The sequence below is a fragment of the Crocodylus siamensis genome, chromosome 4 (genome assembly GCF_052110815.1).
Source record: "Crocodylus siamensis isolate JL-2025a chromosome 4, ASM5211081v1, whole genome shotgun sequence".
In the NCBI taxonomy this organism is placed as follows: domain Eukaryota; kingdom Metazoa; phylum Chordata; order Crocodylia; family Crocodylidae; genus Crocodylus; species Crocodylus siamensis.
In genome coordinates, this window is record NC_143398.1 from 137,561,318 (window position 1) to 137,580,062 (window position 18,745).

The window sequence follows — 18,745 nt, forward strand, 5'->3', positions numbered from 1 at the left end:
GGAGCGAAAGGAGCTCGTCCCTAAATTCTTGCACAGACCACCAAGTACAGCTAGTATGGTTGGGTTTTAGAACCAAGTCTTGACCTTATGGGCCAAATCCTATTCTGTCTACTGGACCCCTAAATGCTCCTATTCTTTCAATGTGACAGATTGAAAGCATACCTCAAGAAAATGGATGCCAACATCAAGAGTTTGAAGGAGCTGGAGACCAACTGATTAATGGTGCTGCAACCTCAACCAAGCAGCAGCCTGCTTTGAAGTAAAGCATCTTGCCCTTGAAGCAGAGAAAAAAGAGTGGAGGAAGGAAATGGAGAGGAATCCAGCCTGCAGCCTACTTTCACCTGAGGAAAGACCTGCAACTTTTGAGAAAAGTTCTGTGGCTCAAGGTTTGGACTCATCACTGAGCCAAGAGTATCATATCATCATCTGAGCCTTAAAAGTAAACCATAAATAGTGAGAAGGAGGAGGTGGGAAGGGGTCCATGTTTTGTCATAGTTGTTTTTCCATGACTTAAATAGGGTAGAATAAGACCACACTTAGGCATCTAAGTGGATTCAAGAACATAAAAGGTAGAATAGTATCTGGTCCCCTATGCCTCTTAACTGTGGCATATTTTCAGCATCATTTCATTTTTTCCTACTTGTTTCTCATATTCGGTACAAATACCAAATATAAAATCCTCACCAGCCAGGAAATTAAACTGCATGCACTTACACTACCATGTTACATGGAAATAAATGGGACCAAACGAGGATCCTACTTCTCAGCACAGCAACATCACCTGTGCTCAGGGGAATCCCACAGCAGGTATAAGAAAATGGAACCTCTTGCTCTTGCTCAGTTTGTGACCAGAACAATTGTATGTCCCTTCCTCCACTGCCACTGCTTCGTTCACTGCTAGTTGCAGTTATGATGATCACACTAGCCTGTCCCTCAGCCAAATCCTCTTCCTGTGAGTCAGCTGCAGAGGCTGCTGCAGAGCTGTGCTTCTTGGCACACAACAAATATGAAAGTTGACCTGCTCATCTCCTGCAGCTCCACTGTGTTCTGTTAGGGACCAGGTGCATGCTCTCCATATTTATTCACTCCATTTATTCTCATGAGTTCCATTAATATTATGCACTAAGCATTATCTCTGGATCTTCCTCACACCCAGATCTTCTCACCCCCTCCCCAGCTAGCTCCCAACCTCCCTTATCCAACTCATATCTGTAAAACATGGCAGACCCGTACATTTTTAAACACTCGTATGAGGCTTTCTGCCTCTCTCATTGAATTGAATACATTCTAGCTCTAAGGTGAAAACTTCTGAAAAATGGCCTGGGGGCAGAGGTCTCCTGGGTTTGTGGTTCTGCAAACTTGCTCTTTTAATAAACTGTTAGCAATTTGCATGCATCATTTTTAGCCCAAACCTCAAAGGATGGAAGATATCTGACAGTCACAAGGAATATTTGGCTGCCTCACGGTAATGCAGATGGGTAAGTCTGGTAGGCTTGCATCCCATACACTTGTTAACAGAAACAGCAAGTGAACATCCTCAACCACTAGCAGCTGTCTGGGGAAAGTCATGGAGAATTGGTGAGGGAGAAATGGTGATGAAAGAGGACTTTGGGGGCAGGGAGAGGTCAACATGGTATTAATCTTCAGGAAATTAAAAAGGAGTGATCCTAGTAATTACAATCAGGCAAGTCCTGCTTCTGTTCCTAGTCAAATCGCATCATAAAAGGAAAACAGCAAACCTGCAGGGCATGACTGCCCTCCTGTGATCCCCAAAGCGATCAGTGGCAGTTGTATGCACGGAATTTACTGGATAACAGCACCATGCAGACCATAGTTTTAAAAAAGAAACCCAGATGCATGCTAGAGAAACCCAATCTTCCACTCCAGCAGAATTACAAAATTAATGGACAAAACCATCAGTGTAATAGACCTGGATTCTAGGAAAGCATTTAATGCAACATCTCAATAACAGACTTCCCCTATGCCTGAAGAAGGGTGTTTGTGCCCCAAAGCTTGCAAAGAACAATTTTTCCAACTATTTAGTTGTTCTAATAAAAGATATCACATCTCCCCAAAGAAGCTTGTCTGCCCACATCTCAAAAATGGTGCTGAAAAAGTAACTTCCACCTGGACGGGACACTAGAAGAAGGTGCATAAACAAAGGGTGAAAATACACAGTATTGTATCGAATTGGAGTGAGGCACAGAGAGCTCCCTCAGCTCTTAGTTACACCAAAGCAATTCCTTTGGTTTTGCAGAACTGTAGGGCAGTTCTGTCAGACAGAGCCAGATCCAGAAAAGCCTGAAAGACAGGCAGGTGCAAGGAAATAAACATGAAATCCAACCTGGAAAACCTGCAAGATACTCAGGTGTACATGTACATATTACACTTAGTTCCACCTAACTAGCGTGTACCCCAGGTGTCTTATACTACTGCAGTCAATGATCCACTACTGCTAAAGCAAATTCATTGTTTTCCAGATGGTTTGGCATAATGTGGCATCACATACAGATGAAAAAAATTAGGCCTCAAGGGAGTATTCATTTGAATTTGAGAGGAGAGCTGTACGTAGAACTTGTTTGGGAAGTCAACACCAACATGCACTTTGGGCCAGAGACTCCTTTGCAATAAGAGTGTGCAATATTACCAAACCAGAAGGGTCATTTTAAACCCACATTACACAGGTATTATTTGACTATAAAAGGCCCAAAGCAACTGAGAGTCAGGTCTAATGCTATCTGTGAGAACAGGAACAAGCTTTGCAAATCTCAACAGAGACCTCAGTTGATATTGTTCACCAAACTGCATGAAAACCCTGCAATGTGTAATGGCCAAGGGAACAATGTGTCCATGGTCTTTGAGAGACTGTACCTTAAATACATACTGAGTTCTAGATATTTCTGTACCAAAAAAAGATGTCAGCTCACTGGAGTGAATCCTTACAAATCAACTTCAAAAACCCTTTCACTATTTTAGTAACCCTTCTCTAAATTCCTGCCAGTTTGCCAATATAATTCAATGTAATTCACATGTTAAAGGTACTTAAAGGTAATTCACATGTTAAAGTATAAGATGCTTGCATATACCAAGCATATGAAAGAAGTAAATAGCAACCATAAAGAAGACTGGTACAAAATGGAGGTAATAAATTGAAAAGATGAGATAATATTGGGGGAAGGGCAAATTTAGGAAAGAAAATATTCCAAGAGTGAAATCCTCTTGGAGGGAATCGGAAATCCCTTATTACCATTTCTTCGTCCTCTGTAAAAGCAGCACAATCCTCAAAGGATTGGCTCGTCAGATAAGGGTATTATACAGACTATTTTGGATCTCCCAAGTGGTATGAGTAAGGAGTAATTCCTATATTGGACACAACACACAAGGGACAAGCTTGTAACAAATCCTGGAGGAGAGGTCTTTTTCATCTGTAATTGCTCTGATGCTGTGATTTGTGTTATTGGATATTGTGTGGCCAAGTGCCATGCAAATCTTTGAAAACATCAAAATAGCAGTGAGTACATTCTGAGTACAGATGGTCAAAAATATTCCCATTGAGAAAGGCTTTGGTAGGTACCAGGTTGTTCCTTGAGGCAGGGTTTATGTTTGCATAGCACTCAACTCAGTGGGGCCCTGGTTTTTACATCCTGCTGCATTAAAATATCAAAACTAATTATTATTAATGATCACACCTTGAATGCCACAAAATAAAATTATTCCATGATAAAATTCCATGCTTAACCACAACAATCCTGCCCAACAGTCCATGTTAGAAAGAGCTTTCTATGAAGAAGGACTGTCACAGATCCCATTTTTGAGTATCTCTTATAATACATCATTAAAGAGTGTCTAGTTCCATCTTTGGATGTTTTGGAAAGAACATACAGTAAATGCAACTGACTGGGATGAAGGTAAGTTATCACCTTAACTATAAATATACTTAAATTTATAGGTTAATGGACTCCAATTGTCACTTAAAATGATTGAGATTCAGTATCCATGAGTAATTGTCTACTTTCCCAACCTATAACTCAGCCATAGGGTCTCCTCTGACCAACCCTAGTTTTAAAATGGTGCATCTCAGCTGAATTGTTCAAACTGTCTTGATCAATTTTTAATAACATTATCCATGTTTCTGATAATCCATTATGTAGGTTTCTTATATGTACAGTAGTCGTTCTCAGCCAGGGTGCTGCATCACCTTGGGGTGCCTTGAGATCCTTTCAAGGGTGCTGCAGGGTGCCACACAATGTTTGCACTGCTAGGTATGCAAACATAATTCACAAGATAAACCCAGAGTTTTCAAATAGGAATTCATAGTGTTAAAAGCATTCTGATTTGCTGTGGTTTTGCTGTGCTCGTCCATCAGAATACTTCCCCTATTTTTATTTTTTTTGTAAACTAAAAGCTAACATTTTCTATTGGGTGCCTTGAATCTAACAAGGGGTGCCTCAAGTCTAATACAGGTGAGAACCACTGCTTTACAGGATAACACCATAACTTTTCCCCTTTGGGAGTACAGAAAGTCTTAGGTGGAGTGGTCACAATTCTGTTGAACGGGCTGATGGCTGATGCAAAAGAAGTCACACTGGAAACGTGAACTCCCTTACCATGTTTTCCAGCAGTGGGGAAGGGCAAGGCCAGTGAGTCTGCGACAAGGCAGGTTCACTTGCCCGCACAGGCAGGACTCAATTGTCATAGGCTATCATATAGCTGTGTAGATACTGTTTGCATCAGCGGAAAGGATTTTGTCATTTCCCAAATTTGCCCACGAAGCTGAAGATCCCTCACTCAGGGTCAAGACAGCAATTTGTCTTGATGAGGAACAAATCGGTCATATAGGAGTTACCCCATATAAAATCATTGCACATGGAATTTAAATATTGAATATTAGAACTTCTGAGGGGAAAAACAATGCTTTTCTGATCAACTCCCCTTCCTAACACTACATTTGTTCACCCAGCTTCTTGGTCATCATCGGGGATCCTGGTTTTCTCTGATTTAAAAAAATCCCCACTTTTCAGTTAAAAAAGTAACCCCAAATCCACATTTTTCTGAGAGTTAAATGAAACGCCATTCATATATGCATATATATTTAGTGGTGTTTTAGTTTAATCATGGAAAAATGTGGATTTGGGGTTACTTTTGTTTAACCGAAAATTGGGGATGATTAAAAACGCTGTGAGAATAAAAATCTGACCCCGAAAACCTATTTTACCTGTTTGTTAAAATTGTTTAATTAGAAGCCCATCACCACTTCAGGAAAAAAAAAACTTCAATTTTCTCTTTTCCCTTTTCCTGCCTCTGTCTGCTGATTAGGTCGAACTAGCTGCCATGATTTAGCAGTCCTTTTTTGTGCTACTCCAGATCAATTTGATCCTTTCTGTACTTTCTTATATTCTTGCACTAGCAATAACCATCTGAGACTAGCAAAAATTCATTCCAAATCCCCTGGAAATCAGATGTCAGTTCAACAGGCTTTTCTGAGTCAGGAAAGCTAAGGTTCCTTTTTCTAATACTGTCAACTCAGAGATTTCTAGCTCCTGATCAGGACCAAATTCTGAGGTCTGGGCTTGGCTAGCCTCTTCTTTACACAAGATAACTACCTATCACAACAGTAGCCTAGCTAGGGTGGGGTGACGGGCCGGTGTCACAAGCACTAACTTGGGGGAGACAGTGCTACAAAGGCTGCTACAGAAGCTGTGTGATTGCAAGTTGTGGCAGCGACTGGAAGCTGTCCTGTGTGTGGCTGCTGCCCCAGGTGTCCGGGCATGCTGTTACACCTCTGCACTGCAATGAGGATACCCCTGACTTATTGCAACAGACAGGAAGACAGAATTTGGTCTATCGCTGGAGGTGTGTAGGTCCCTGAAGTGCCTTAGGGGCACATTTTGCATCATACGTCTCACATCACAACAGAAAGAAAAACTGAGCAGTTCCTGAAAGGCCTCTGGCTAAGACTGTTTGGACAGTGTCTGCAACATTTGATTGGTGTCTGCAAAGGAAATGGGGGGTGGGGAATACAAATTACATGCTCAATTCAGCTTTTATTTTACATTTTTGTATGTCAGCAATAACTGCAAGCAGTGGTATTACTCTGGTTGTACAACAGTATAACCAAGATTAGAATCTGATGCTACATTTTACCACAACTGATCATGAAACATTTTTTTCTTCCCTTCCTTTTTCTGCCCCTTAAAAATATTGACCAAAAATTAAAATTTTAACTATTTTGTTTCTAAAATGTCACTGTGATGTCTTACTGGCCATGTAGTTCTGATGCCACATGTTGCTATTTTCTCCTATATTCATGACTTTCTAGGAAGACCTTTTCTAACTATAGCCAAGAATGCCAGGACATATGGGGCACCTGCAGCAGAATGTGTTTGCTTGTGGGCATAGTAAAATATCCCACACAAAGTTCCACAGTGGCATAGCTAGACCACCAACAGTACCTTAGCTAGGTAGCTGAAAGCTCATGTATCTCTTCACTGTGCCGCAGTCTTCAGCACAGAAGTGTATATTACTTGGTAAATTGCTGTATTTGCTCATGTCCAATATTTCTGGAAATGGGTAGCTACTTTGTCCACTCTGGGAGCATCTACCTGAAATGCTGACTGTGCAGTAGCCTAATAATACTGCACAGTAGCACGTCACAACATGGACAGTGCTAATACACTACTGCACAGAATTATTAGGCTACTGAGAGTAACGTTATCCAAAATATGTTTGCCAGTGCTACTGCACAGTAACTATGGGTACTGCACCCTTATTTAGTACTTACTAATACAGGCACTAAATAAATGTGCAGTAACAACTGCACAGTAGCATCTCGTGTAGACGTGCCCACTTTTTCTGAATTAAGTACCTACTGCTTTCTGATTGGATGAGTTGAGGTGATACTGAGAGATATGTAGCCAGAGGAAGAATTAAGTGAGTGTTTTTATATATGCTAGTCTGTGTCTACATGAGACACTGACCACAGTCATTACTGTGTAGTCATTTGGTACTTGTATAAACAAGTATCACCCAATCAGTATGCGGCATGGAGCTGGTTAGTACAGAGTAAATAGCTATATCGGAGTGATATGGGCAATGGTAGCAGATGCAGGACACATGTACCAAAGTAACTTTTCTGAGTAAATTTACTCACAACTTCCTCATCAGTAATTTTACACTGAAGAAAAGCATTTCCATCAGAGTAAAAGACCCATGTCATTAGTTCACTCCACTTTTCTTCTGCAGTCAGTTGAGAATATGCTGGAGTAAATGTGCAATGTGTCTGTACCCTAATTGGTGTATGCACTGAAAGGGTGACAGAGGTGGCTAAATTATTTAAAAATCTGTCTCATCAACATTTTTGCCATCAAATTTGCTGGATGAAATGTTCACCTGCTGTAAACTGGTACAGCTAAACTGAAGTTGGAGGGCCTACAGTGATTTTCATCAACAGAGGTCCCACATCTACATACACCAGGGTACAGGATTTATCAAGTTTGATGAGACCTAAACAACCCTTATTCCCAAACATAGCTCTCTTTTGACCCTAACTCTGCTCTTAAGCCAATCATAGTAAATCAGAAGGAACTTGACTGAAGTTCATAGAATAACACCTGTCTAAAGTTGAACTGGGATCAGAAATCATCCAATAAGATTGTCTGTATGAGTACAGATTGCTTATGGGGAAGGCTACTAAGAATTTATCCCAAAGTTTGTGTCTTGTCTCTTTAGTTGGGCCTTCCAACAAAGGATAATTCTGAAAAGGAATGGCCATATATATTTCAGAAATATCCAGAGTTCTCATAATTACCAAAAATTAATCTCATGCTTCTGGGTTTAAGCTGGCATCTTGCCATTAGGGAAGAGCATGACAATTAACAGGGGCACAGATGATCCCCTATATACCAAATGCAGGGCTCATTCATATTTCTTTCAAAGAAAGGTCCTGGCTGCTGTCAGAAAACAGAATCTTAAACTATTGGTCTTACATACACACAAAGGTGAGATTAAACGCCTGATTTATGAGTGCACAGATAGATATCCAAATGCTACTGTTAGAATTTGCAGTCAATTGTGGCCCATTATTTAGGTATAGAAAAGTTTGGCCCAGTGGGAACAGAACACAATCCCAGATGCCTGGATTCCTTGGGAGCTAACAGCACTTGCTTTTTTTTTTTCAGGACAGCAAACAATAGGGAATATATTTATAATGAGAAGGGGACTGCGTATCTAATTCCCACTGTGCCACAGAACCTTAAGTACAGTCATAAGTGATGCATAGGGGAGGCCGGGGTGGGGGGCACATGCCCCCCCTGAAATTTGGCCTTTGCCAGCTGGGGAGTGGGGGTGCTGGCCGGCTTGGCACCCCTCCCCACGAGATTGGCTCTGGCTGGCACTTCTGGTTTTGCCACTGGCACTGCGATCAGCCCCTGGGGGACCACCCTCTCCCAGTCCACGATCAGCTGCTGGTGCCCCCCCCCAGACTCTGGAGGCACCAGTCTCCCATAAGTACAGTTGTCCTTGCCCTTAGAATCCCAAGGTGAGGGATGAGAGTCAAGTTTGCTCAGCTTCTTTCTTGTTCTCTCCATCCTCCCCTACCTCTCTCCTTGCTTCCAGGCTGTGGCTCACACTCCCTGTTCCCCTTCTACCTACCTTGCACTCCTCAATGTCAAACAAATGACCTCAATTGGCCAGAGGTGAGCTACACAGCAAGCAGCCCTAATACCAACTGTGGCTGTTGGCAAGCATGATGCTGTACCTCAGCTGAAGAAGAGTAAGCATAATTCTTCCAGTGTCCTATAGGGACTGTGCTAGGCTCACCACTCCACAGATATGCAGCAGGGATTTTCCAGGCCCTGAACCTACACATTCATGTTAAGACACTTCTTTAGCTTTAAAAGGTCCCCAAACTCTAAGCCCAATAGGAGTCCCTGCACCTCAGCCCTGCACATCCCACTGAAAACAGAGGACTGGACTGCAGGAGCCCCCAAGGCACTGAGTCTGCTTGTGTTCCCTGAAGCCTTCAACGGCTTCACGTGCACTGGCTCTGTGGTGTCAGGGCAGGGAGAAAGGCAGTTTAGAACTACTACTGCATGTATGTATTACCCACCTGCTCCACAAACTTGGGACATATGTGCAAGAACTGAGAGAGTTTCTCTATTCCTATAGCTGGTACTGTAGCTGCTAAGTGAGCCCACTGATACTCTAGGCATACAGGCTCAGGCTAGGAGCACAGAACTGCATCTGAACCGTTTATTCTGGATTAAGTAGATTACAGGAAAAAATTCCCCTCGTGTCTCTGCATGGTGATTGTGCATTCTTCCCTCTCCAAGAATCTCTCAGAGGTAGAGAGGCAGCCAACTGCAATCAACACCCTCTGCCAGGAGCCGAGAAGGAAAAACCTGCTGTGTCTCACTGTGGCAAGTAGTTCTTACCACTTTGGAAGACTCCTGCAAAAGTTATCTGAAAACAAGGGAAACTAGTCTCATGTGTTGGACTGCATATTTGTAGACATGCTGTTTTACCTAGCTGGGCATCATAAAGACTGGAGCTAAAACAATTACTTGGTAGGCTGTAATTTAGTCAAATGATATCAATAGCTTAGAGCGTGTGCAATATTTATGAGCAGAGAGACAGTGAGGGAGAGAGCTATTAAATCCATTTCCTAGAATATTCATAAAAAAACCTAACAGCATCTCCCTGAGTCTTCTAAGCATCATAGCTGTGCTACCCAACCCAAACACAGCAAGAACAAGTAAAGCAGAGAGGGAACCTCTCTGCTGTTTTTCCGGAAAAGCAAGTTAACCTATAAAAGCTCAAGTAACTAATTAGACACATTTACCACTACACAGTTCCCTACAACCCTCTCCTTCAATCCCCACACTGGAAGGGAGGGTCCTGTCTTTGCATTTTCCCCTACAACATCTGCCTCCCTTTAAGCTATTGTATAGAAATAATCATTAAACCATCTAAAAAAGAAAAGATTGTTCACTGTTTTTAATTAGTATTTCACCGTGGTCGTACCCATTGACCTCAATCAACAAGGACCCCTTTGTGCTGACATAGATCTTACCATGGCAAAAAAATATTCCTACTGTGACTGAAGAATGTGTGCAGGTTGATCAATTGCCTGCGAAGTACCATTTGAACCACACAACCTCCTGCTTGCCTGTCTGGCATTAGTTCTATTATCACTCAGAAACTTCTTAGACTCAGATATACTACATTACCTCCACTCCCAGTGATTCAATGGGAATCAAAGGCCCTCAGCAGCTTGAAGGATCAGCCAGAAATGGATGAATAGCCTCATTTTAACATCTTCCATCACTCTCTGCAGAGGTAAGCTGCCTTTGTTCTCCAAATGAGGGGCTTGAAGCCTCCTAGTTTTCTTCACACCAGTTATCTCACTGGGCCACTCACTGCCAACGAAACTACATCAAATCTGAGAAGTTGCTCAGTTCTACTCCTCCCTCCCAGAAATACAGAATTTATTTCATCACTTCTAAAGCAGCACCTGGAGCAAGCCTAAAATCAAGAAGGCAACACTGTATCAGGCTGGGGCTACCTCATGAAGGCAGAAAGACAATGAGCTAAATTAATCCCTGCTGTAAATCCTCTGGGCTTTGATGGAGTAACACCAGGAAGGAGTACGGAGTACAGCCTATAATGTTCTTACAATCTTGTGAGGCAAGGCTCCTTTTCAAAACCTGAAATCTTTCATGGTCATAAAATTCTCTGAGCAAATCCACTGATGACGGTCATCTAGAAGCCTATGAGAGGTAGCTATATGCACTCTCTCTTGCAACCCCCTCCCCCCTCCCTCGGGACTATTAGGATTTCACTGCACTTCTTCCTTTTAAAAATTTAATGAATTCATTTCTAAGGCCATGGCCAGGTTTGCAAGTTTTGTGTCTTGAGACAGTTGGGGGGGGGAGGGGGGGGGAAATAAGATGTATGTAATAGCTTCCTGCTTATTTATCATTAAAGTCCACATGTAAGATAATAGATTCACTCCTTAAGATATGTGATGCCATGAAAACAGCTGACCATTTCACTTGATGCAAAATGATCACACAATTAATGGACACTAGAGGGTCTGATTCTCATTTACACCCAGACTGTTCTACATCAACCTTGCAGCATAAAAGGGGTGAAAATGCCCTCAATTATGCCCCAGTCTGATTTCCACTAAAATAGCTGCTACTATAGCGGAAAGACAAATTCTACAAGAAAAATACAATCTCTCCTCAGTATAGCTGAAACCAGTTCTCTACATGAAATAAAATGCATGGGCAAAATGGACTCTTTTATGACATTAGGACATTTGCTGATATAAAAATATCTGAGAAGGAAAAATAGCACCTCTAATAGGCATTATTACATCAGCACATTTTTCCAGGGTCATCCTGGCCTTGTATACACATTATACCAAAACAGTATAAAGTAACCTTCCTATGAATTCAAATCAGACCTAAGCTGTGCTCACTTCTACTACAGTACATAACACCCTTTGATCCTACTAAGCTAAATTTACAAGAGAGGTGCAAAAAGTAATTCTTTAAGAGAAGGTGAGGTGATTTACAAGTTAATTTTTCTGAACACAATTACAGTTAGTTTTCCTCCAAACCTCAGATCACATCAAGTTCATTTCTCTACTAATCATTCTGAACTTTATTAATATATCTTGCCTCACAAGTCATATATCTTGACTTCAAAAAAGCTTTTGATCTGGTATCCCATGATCACCTCTTGGCCAAACTGCCCAGTTGTGGCTTTGGCTCCACCACGATCCGCTGGCTGGGAAATTGGCTTCGTGGTCGGACCCAGAGTGTTGTGATTGATGGCAGTCACTCATCATGGTGCCCTGTGACCAGTGGGGTCCCTCAAGGCTCTGTCCTGGGACCCATACTGTTCAACATCTTCATTAACGATGTGGACATTGGAGTCAGGAGTGGACTGGCCAAGTTTGCCGATGACACCAAACTTTGGGGCAAAGCATCCACGCCAGAAGATAGGCGGGTGATCCAGGCTGACCTGGACAAGCTCAGCAAATGGGCAGACGAGAACCTCATGGTGTTTAACACCGAAAAATGCAAGGTTCTCCACCTTGGGAGGAAAAACCTGCAGCACCCTTATAGGCTCAGCAGTGCTACGTTGGTTAGCACTACAGAAGAAAAAGACCTGAGGGTCATCATTGACCACAAGATGAACATGAGCCTCCAATGCGATGCTGCGGCTAGTAAAGCGACCAAAATGCTGGCGTGCATCCATAGATGCTTCTCGAGCAAATCCCGGGACGTCATTCTCCCCTTGTACTCGGCCTTGGTGAGGCCGCAGCTGGAGTACTGCGTCCAGTTTTGGGCTCCACAATTCAAAAAGGATGTGGAGAAGCTTGAGAGAGTCCAGAGGAGAGCCACGCGCATGATCAGAGGTCAGGAAAACAGACCTTACGATGACAGGCTGAGAGCCATGGGACTCTTTAGCCTGGAAAAGCGCAGGCTCAGGGGTGATCTGATGGCCACCTATAAGTTTATCAGGGGTGAACACCAGGGGTGATCTGGGAGAATGTCTGTTCACCAGAGCGCCCCAAGGGATGACGAGGTCGAACGGTCACAAACTCCTGCAAGACCGTTTCAGGCTGGACAGAAGGAAGAATTTCTTTACTGTCCGAGCCCCCAAGGTCTGGGGCAGTCTGCCATCGGAGGTGGTTCAAGCACCTACATTGAACACCTTCAAGAGTAAATTGGATGCTTATCTTGCTGGGATCCTATGACCCCAGCTGACTTCCTGCCCTTTGGGCAGGGGGCTGGACTCGATGAGCTCCCGAGGTCCCTTCCAGCCGTAATGTCTATGAAATCTATGAAATGACTATGAACGGTTTCCACCAAAGTACAAGGAAAGAGAGAAAGAATGTATAACATTTTGCTAGTTTATGGCATCTGTGTGCGCATATCACTGCATTCCTCATTACATACTCCATTATTTACTGAGTATGCATTCATATATGATCACACTGTGTTGTCAGACATATAAAATCCTGATGCAGGAAAAAGCAGGTTAAAGCAATTTTAACTCATGCAACCCAATCTGCAGGGCTAGGTTCTCCAGTATGCTGACTGAATGTTCATAAACACATGAGCAAAGTAGGTGTAAAATACTACTGTGCCTAAACAGGAGAGCTAGACTGTCCGCTGGTTCACTTCAGCATCATCCGCCTGACTTCTGGCTTATAGTGTTCTGCATTTTCCACAGATGCAAATGACTACAGAGGAAAACAGGAAAGAAGCAAGCCTTAGATTTTACCATTCATATTTGTATTATTTCCTGGGGGAAGAAGCTCAAAATATTACAAGGAGACCCTGAAAATGAAAAGAAAAAAATTGAAAAAAACCCCTGTTCTGTTGCCTTTTCCTAGTTATCTATATTGCACCCCAATACAGTAGTCTTGTGTGGACATATTGATCTACTTTGAAGTGCACTGTGGGCTGGTGCATTTCAACAGAGCCTTTAAAGCACTATAAAATGGATTTGAACAGAGACATTTGGATCCAGTAAAAAAGAATACATCATATTAATGTCAATGGAGTGTATACTTTGAATATGCATTAGGGATTGCAGTTGTATAATATACAGCATTAGCCAGCTTCCGTCTACTATTCTTAATTAATAATTGAACCTACTCCATACCATAGAGTTTTGGATTTCTTTTGAGTGTTCTCCCAAATATGCATTATACTATCTTGTATTAATATATAGCATATTTCATCTTGCATGTTCCCAAAGCATTTTACAAATTTTATATACTGAGGAACAAGCTAGCGCCACCCCTGAAATGCAGCTAATTCTGAGATGAAACATGGCAGCTTTTTAATGGCAGCAGCACAATCCAATATTAGAACAGAAAAAAAATGGCAGAAGGAAGCAGGCAGAAATCAAGTTTCATCACAACACCAGACAATACTATGGATCCTTTAATGACCCACATTGCCATAATCATGTTTAACTTTAGACCCCTAATGCATGAGTAGAGACTAGCTTAGTACGGACTCAAAAGACCGAATTTCCAACACTCTTCTTGTAAAACCTTTAATTTGTGTTCCTGGACTCCTCTCCCTGAAGCAATGATCCAGCAACTTTCAGACTTTCCTAGATGCACAACACAATAGCCACAATACAACTCTGTCAGATCCTCATTTCCACTAACCATGCACTGCCTTTAAGCCACAGCTATCTTCCCACCAATCAGTTCACCTATGATGCTCTAAAGATTTTCCAGGCACTACGCAGTTACAGTGCATACTCAGTAGCTGCTACTGCAATATTAATATCTTAGCCATTTTGCAATTTAAAAATTAAATATCAAAAGAGTTTACACTGTATTAAAAACCCAGGAAGAGTCAAACCTCATTCATTTGAAACAAAAGACATTTTATCATTTAGCAAATCAGATCAGGAAAATACTGAGCAAACTAGTAACCATCCTTTCTTACTCTCACCCAAATGAAAAAAGCTTATACCAGTCAACTGGAGCAAAAAAGTGGTTCTTGGGAGAATTGTCAGCAGAAAGTTAGTTTTTTCATCCAGGTTTTCAATCCCCTAAAAAGAGAGGTTAGTGACACAAACAACACAACTTAACATACATTAATCGAAGTTGTATAAATCACTGTAATAATAAATGTAGACATCCCAAGACATTTCAAGAGTATTCATTTTCAGACAGTTTATACTCTTAGAAGCCATTATGACTTGAGCAGTCAGCAAAACAGATACCAAAGAAAGGAAAGACATGCAGCTACCTCCCTTGTAGTTTCGTAGTTATGGTAGTGCACGTGTTTAATCAGTTCCTATGGTCTTCAATGGACTGGAGATGAATACTTCACACTGACAGCAAAATAGCAGCATGTTAAACACAGGAAAAAGAAGATGAAACAACTAACACAGCCTAAGTGATTCCATTCAATAAATACATGGAAGAATCTCTTGGTGGATTCCGGACCCCACAGTGAAACTTTGTGAAGAATTTAGTGCAGATTTCACCCAGGTATTTCTATTCCATTTCTTCTGGGAATAGTTAACTGATCACATTGATTGCCTAAGAAGAAATGGAGTTTTATCTAGATTCTTTTGATTGCTCATAGAGGCATAGCACAAAGAATCCTTCCAGGACTTTGTTTGGATGGCTGTTTTTCTGGGTAGCTGGTTCTTCTATCTCATCCCTCAGCCATTTTGAACAAAGTTTGAACTGCATTGAGCTGTGGGTTTGATTCTGTTTTCATTTACACAACAGTCAATCAGAAGCAACTCCACTAAACTCCATGGATTTAAACTGCTGAAAAGAGAATTAGGCCATATGACTATCAATATGAACAGTAAAAAAGCCCTGAACACCAGAACCATTTATGATAAATATTCCACATGCTAACTAAGAACAAAATGGCAGAGGACACTCTTTGCAATTACCAGCTGTATCAGAGAAGTACTGTTGATTCCTTGATCGTTCCTGTATACGCTAAGTTTTCAAACCAGGCCTCATGTAGGGACTGAAGGCCCAATTCTCCTACCTGTTACATCTTAGTGTTGTTACTCTTAGTTTACATGGCTCCTGTTTGACAAGTATCAACCTGCAGCCTCAATCATATGCAGCTGGACTCTCTCATAGAAAGAGTGAGACTGCTGCTAGACTAGCAGAATCACAACACTCATAAGCAAATCTTGTCAGATGAGGCCACATCCTCTGCTCTTTGCATCTTTTCCTATATACTTTTCTTGCGCTGAAATTGATGAGAGTTTTGCACTCAGAGAGAAATGGCAGGAATGGTAATGAGGCGGTTCTCTGGAAATACATGAATTCTAGAATTCAAAACCTAATGTACTAACATTCCCACCTAGTGAGAGGAGGACACCAAATATAGCACCTCATATTACATTTTCATTGCTAGCTATAAAAGGTTTCTATTCACATGTAATTATTGTCTTTCTGCTGGAATAAAATGTCAGGCATTTTAAGAAGCTGTTAGAAAAGTTGGATGGATTGAAGCACTGTTGCACTAATTAAAGTTACTTTGATTTCCAAACACTTACATTGAAAACCACTGGAAAATGAGCATTTTTGGGAAAAACTAGACTTGGCATATAGCATACCATGAAAGGCAAGTGTTGCAGGTTTTGAGAACCGTTCATTTCTTATTTTTCTTCTCATTTAAATTCACTTAGCTGAGTACCAGATGCATGCACTTCTCTTAAGCACGAGGATAAGAAACAAAAATACACGGAGCTGCTCTATGACCCCCTGAAGTAAACAGAAAGATTGCCATTTATTTCCGTGAGCTTTGGATCCTGCCCTGAAGGAATATAGGAATTCATAGTACAACATTTAGAATATTGTTGATAGTATTTTTCTGTGCCAGCTCATACTGTCTGCTACAGAATCCTCTCTCAGACATAATGGGAGCATATACACATGCATTTTACTCTGGAATAGATTAATTAGCACCCCAGTAAAGCATCACCATCTACACATGCAGCCGTATTAGGGCACAGTAAATTAATTAACTCCACAATAATATAGTACTGTTGGGGAGTACTTGACGGCACTGAAACATATATGTGGAGTTGACCACAGGAATAAATTGCACCCCGTCAGCTCAGCCAGCCAGAGGCCTGTTCCACCCTGCCTCAAATTGCTGGTGTCCCAGGAGCCTCAAATTGCTGGTGTCCCAGGAGTATGTTTAGATGCTGCACCCAGGAGCAGTTTAGTCCAGCTCAACCAGCTCTGGAGTTTATTGTGTCACATTAATTGCACGTGTAGATGCACCCAATTAGTACCACACTTGATCAGATACTTTTGAGGAAGGTACAAAATCCCCTTAATGTAGCAGCATGCCTAGGAAAAGAAATTGTTCTAGTCTCAACAAGTTAACATTTGGTTTATCATCCTGATGTCGCAATCAAATACCTCATGTGGTTACTTATAACTGGTATTTCTGTAGGATTTCAATGCATATTCGAATGCCAGGGATTTTCAGGGAGGCCACCATGTAATGAAATGGCATTTATTTATGGAACAAACCAACTTCATGCCTGAATTCAAAACTTGTGTGTATGTTTGTTTAGTTTCTCCCCTCTTCGTACTTTGGAGCCAGGAGAGGCATGATGGAGTGCGGAGAGAGAGTGGCAGCAATCTATACTCTGCCAAAATTTGTTAACTGTTAATTAACAAATTAGTTGTTGATTTATTTACCAAGGCTCACTTTTTCTTTCTTTCTCTTTTCTTTTTTTGCCTTAAGCCACACCTAAACCTCAGTGAAAACTGTGGAGGACAACGAGCTTGCAGAAGTACAACCAAAGGCTAAATTCGGCCAGAAGAGTTCTTACAATTGATAAGGATGACTGAAAGGGAAGTTTTCAGGATTGGCAGCTAGAACTTCCTCCCCTCATCATTTTGTATAATGAGCAAATATAACACAGAGGAACAAATACAGGATAAACACAGAGTCCAAACCATAACATTTTAACAGAGTCACTTTGCAAAGTAGACCCACTTTGAGGGATTGATACAGCAAGGCTTACATGTAGGAAACTCCCGCTGAAGGCTCCAATTCAGCAAGATGCTGAGTAATTAAATAACAATATTTATATTACAGTAAAGTCCAGGGGCAACATAGGCTTCATAAGCAATGAAGCCTGACAACCCTGGCAGAATGCAGGCAGAGACTGATGTCCAGGTACCCCATAAGAGATGAAAGACATGATGAGACAGGCCCAGAATAGCCATCAAAGGGAAAGCAAGTTGACAGTTTGGGCATGGGTGGGGGTGGAACAGGAGGTGTGAAAAGAAACAAGATCCAGGATCTCGGAAAATGCTCTTTGCCACCGTTTTCTGACCGCCTCTGTGCAGGGCACCATAGGATTTCTCAAGGCCAAAATAGAAAAGGTTGAGACACAAGATGATGAAGGTCCGAGCAAAAATTTTAGTTGTGTACATGAAGAGGAAAGGCAGAAGCTTACTGACACTATGCTGAAAGAAACAGCGAGATTTAAATGTGATGATCAGAAATCAACATAAGTCAATAAAGATACTCATGTCCTTAAAGACAGACACAAGGCTGAACATCTTGCTGAGTTAGGGCCAAAATCAATGTGAGTTTGGTGACTGAAGGTTTGCAGAATAGGCCCATTCAAAAATATTACCTGAAAGCTTTTACCACTGGTTCAACCAAATAAACCTGTGTCAGTTCACACCCAAGATTCAATACAAGTAGGTTTATATATCTCCAAAGATATTATTATACAAACTTTAGTAAAACTGCTACTCTAGTAAAACATGTTCCAAAGTATACATGATCATTGATGTTATTTCCTGTATAGGGCCAATAAAATATAAACACAGTCAGTATCCAGTCATTGTTGTAACCCACTATCACAAGCCATAAGCATGGCTACTGATATTGCCTGTCTTTACCATTAGCATTAAAAAAACACCAGATACTTCACCTCTGATCTCATTTCCTTATTTACATATAGCATAAAAATTAGGATAAAATGTCATGTTCACAAAGAAGTAATGAAACAATCTTTAAGACTGCTGACCTATCAAAATGAAATGCCCAGAACTCCATCACATCTACTCGAAGAAGCCACAGCATGTCAGGAATACCTGCCTAAGAAGGGGTATTCAAAGAAAACAAATCATGATTAATTCAAGCCTCTTGTATTTCCCCAAGCTCAAGACCATAATGACTTATACCAT

At 41.4% G+C, this 18,745-nt stretch overlaps 1 protein-coding gene across 1 annotated transcript in view; it reads right to left on the minus strand.

Annotated features, from left to right (window-relative positions):
- The window catches only part of KCNA1 (potassium voltage-gated channel subfamily A member 1), a 43,891-nt gene that overhangs the window by 15,097 nt on the left and 10,049 nt on the right, over positions 1-18,745 (minus strand). The window lies entirely within an intron of this gene.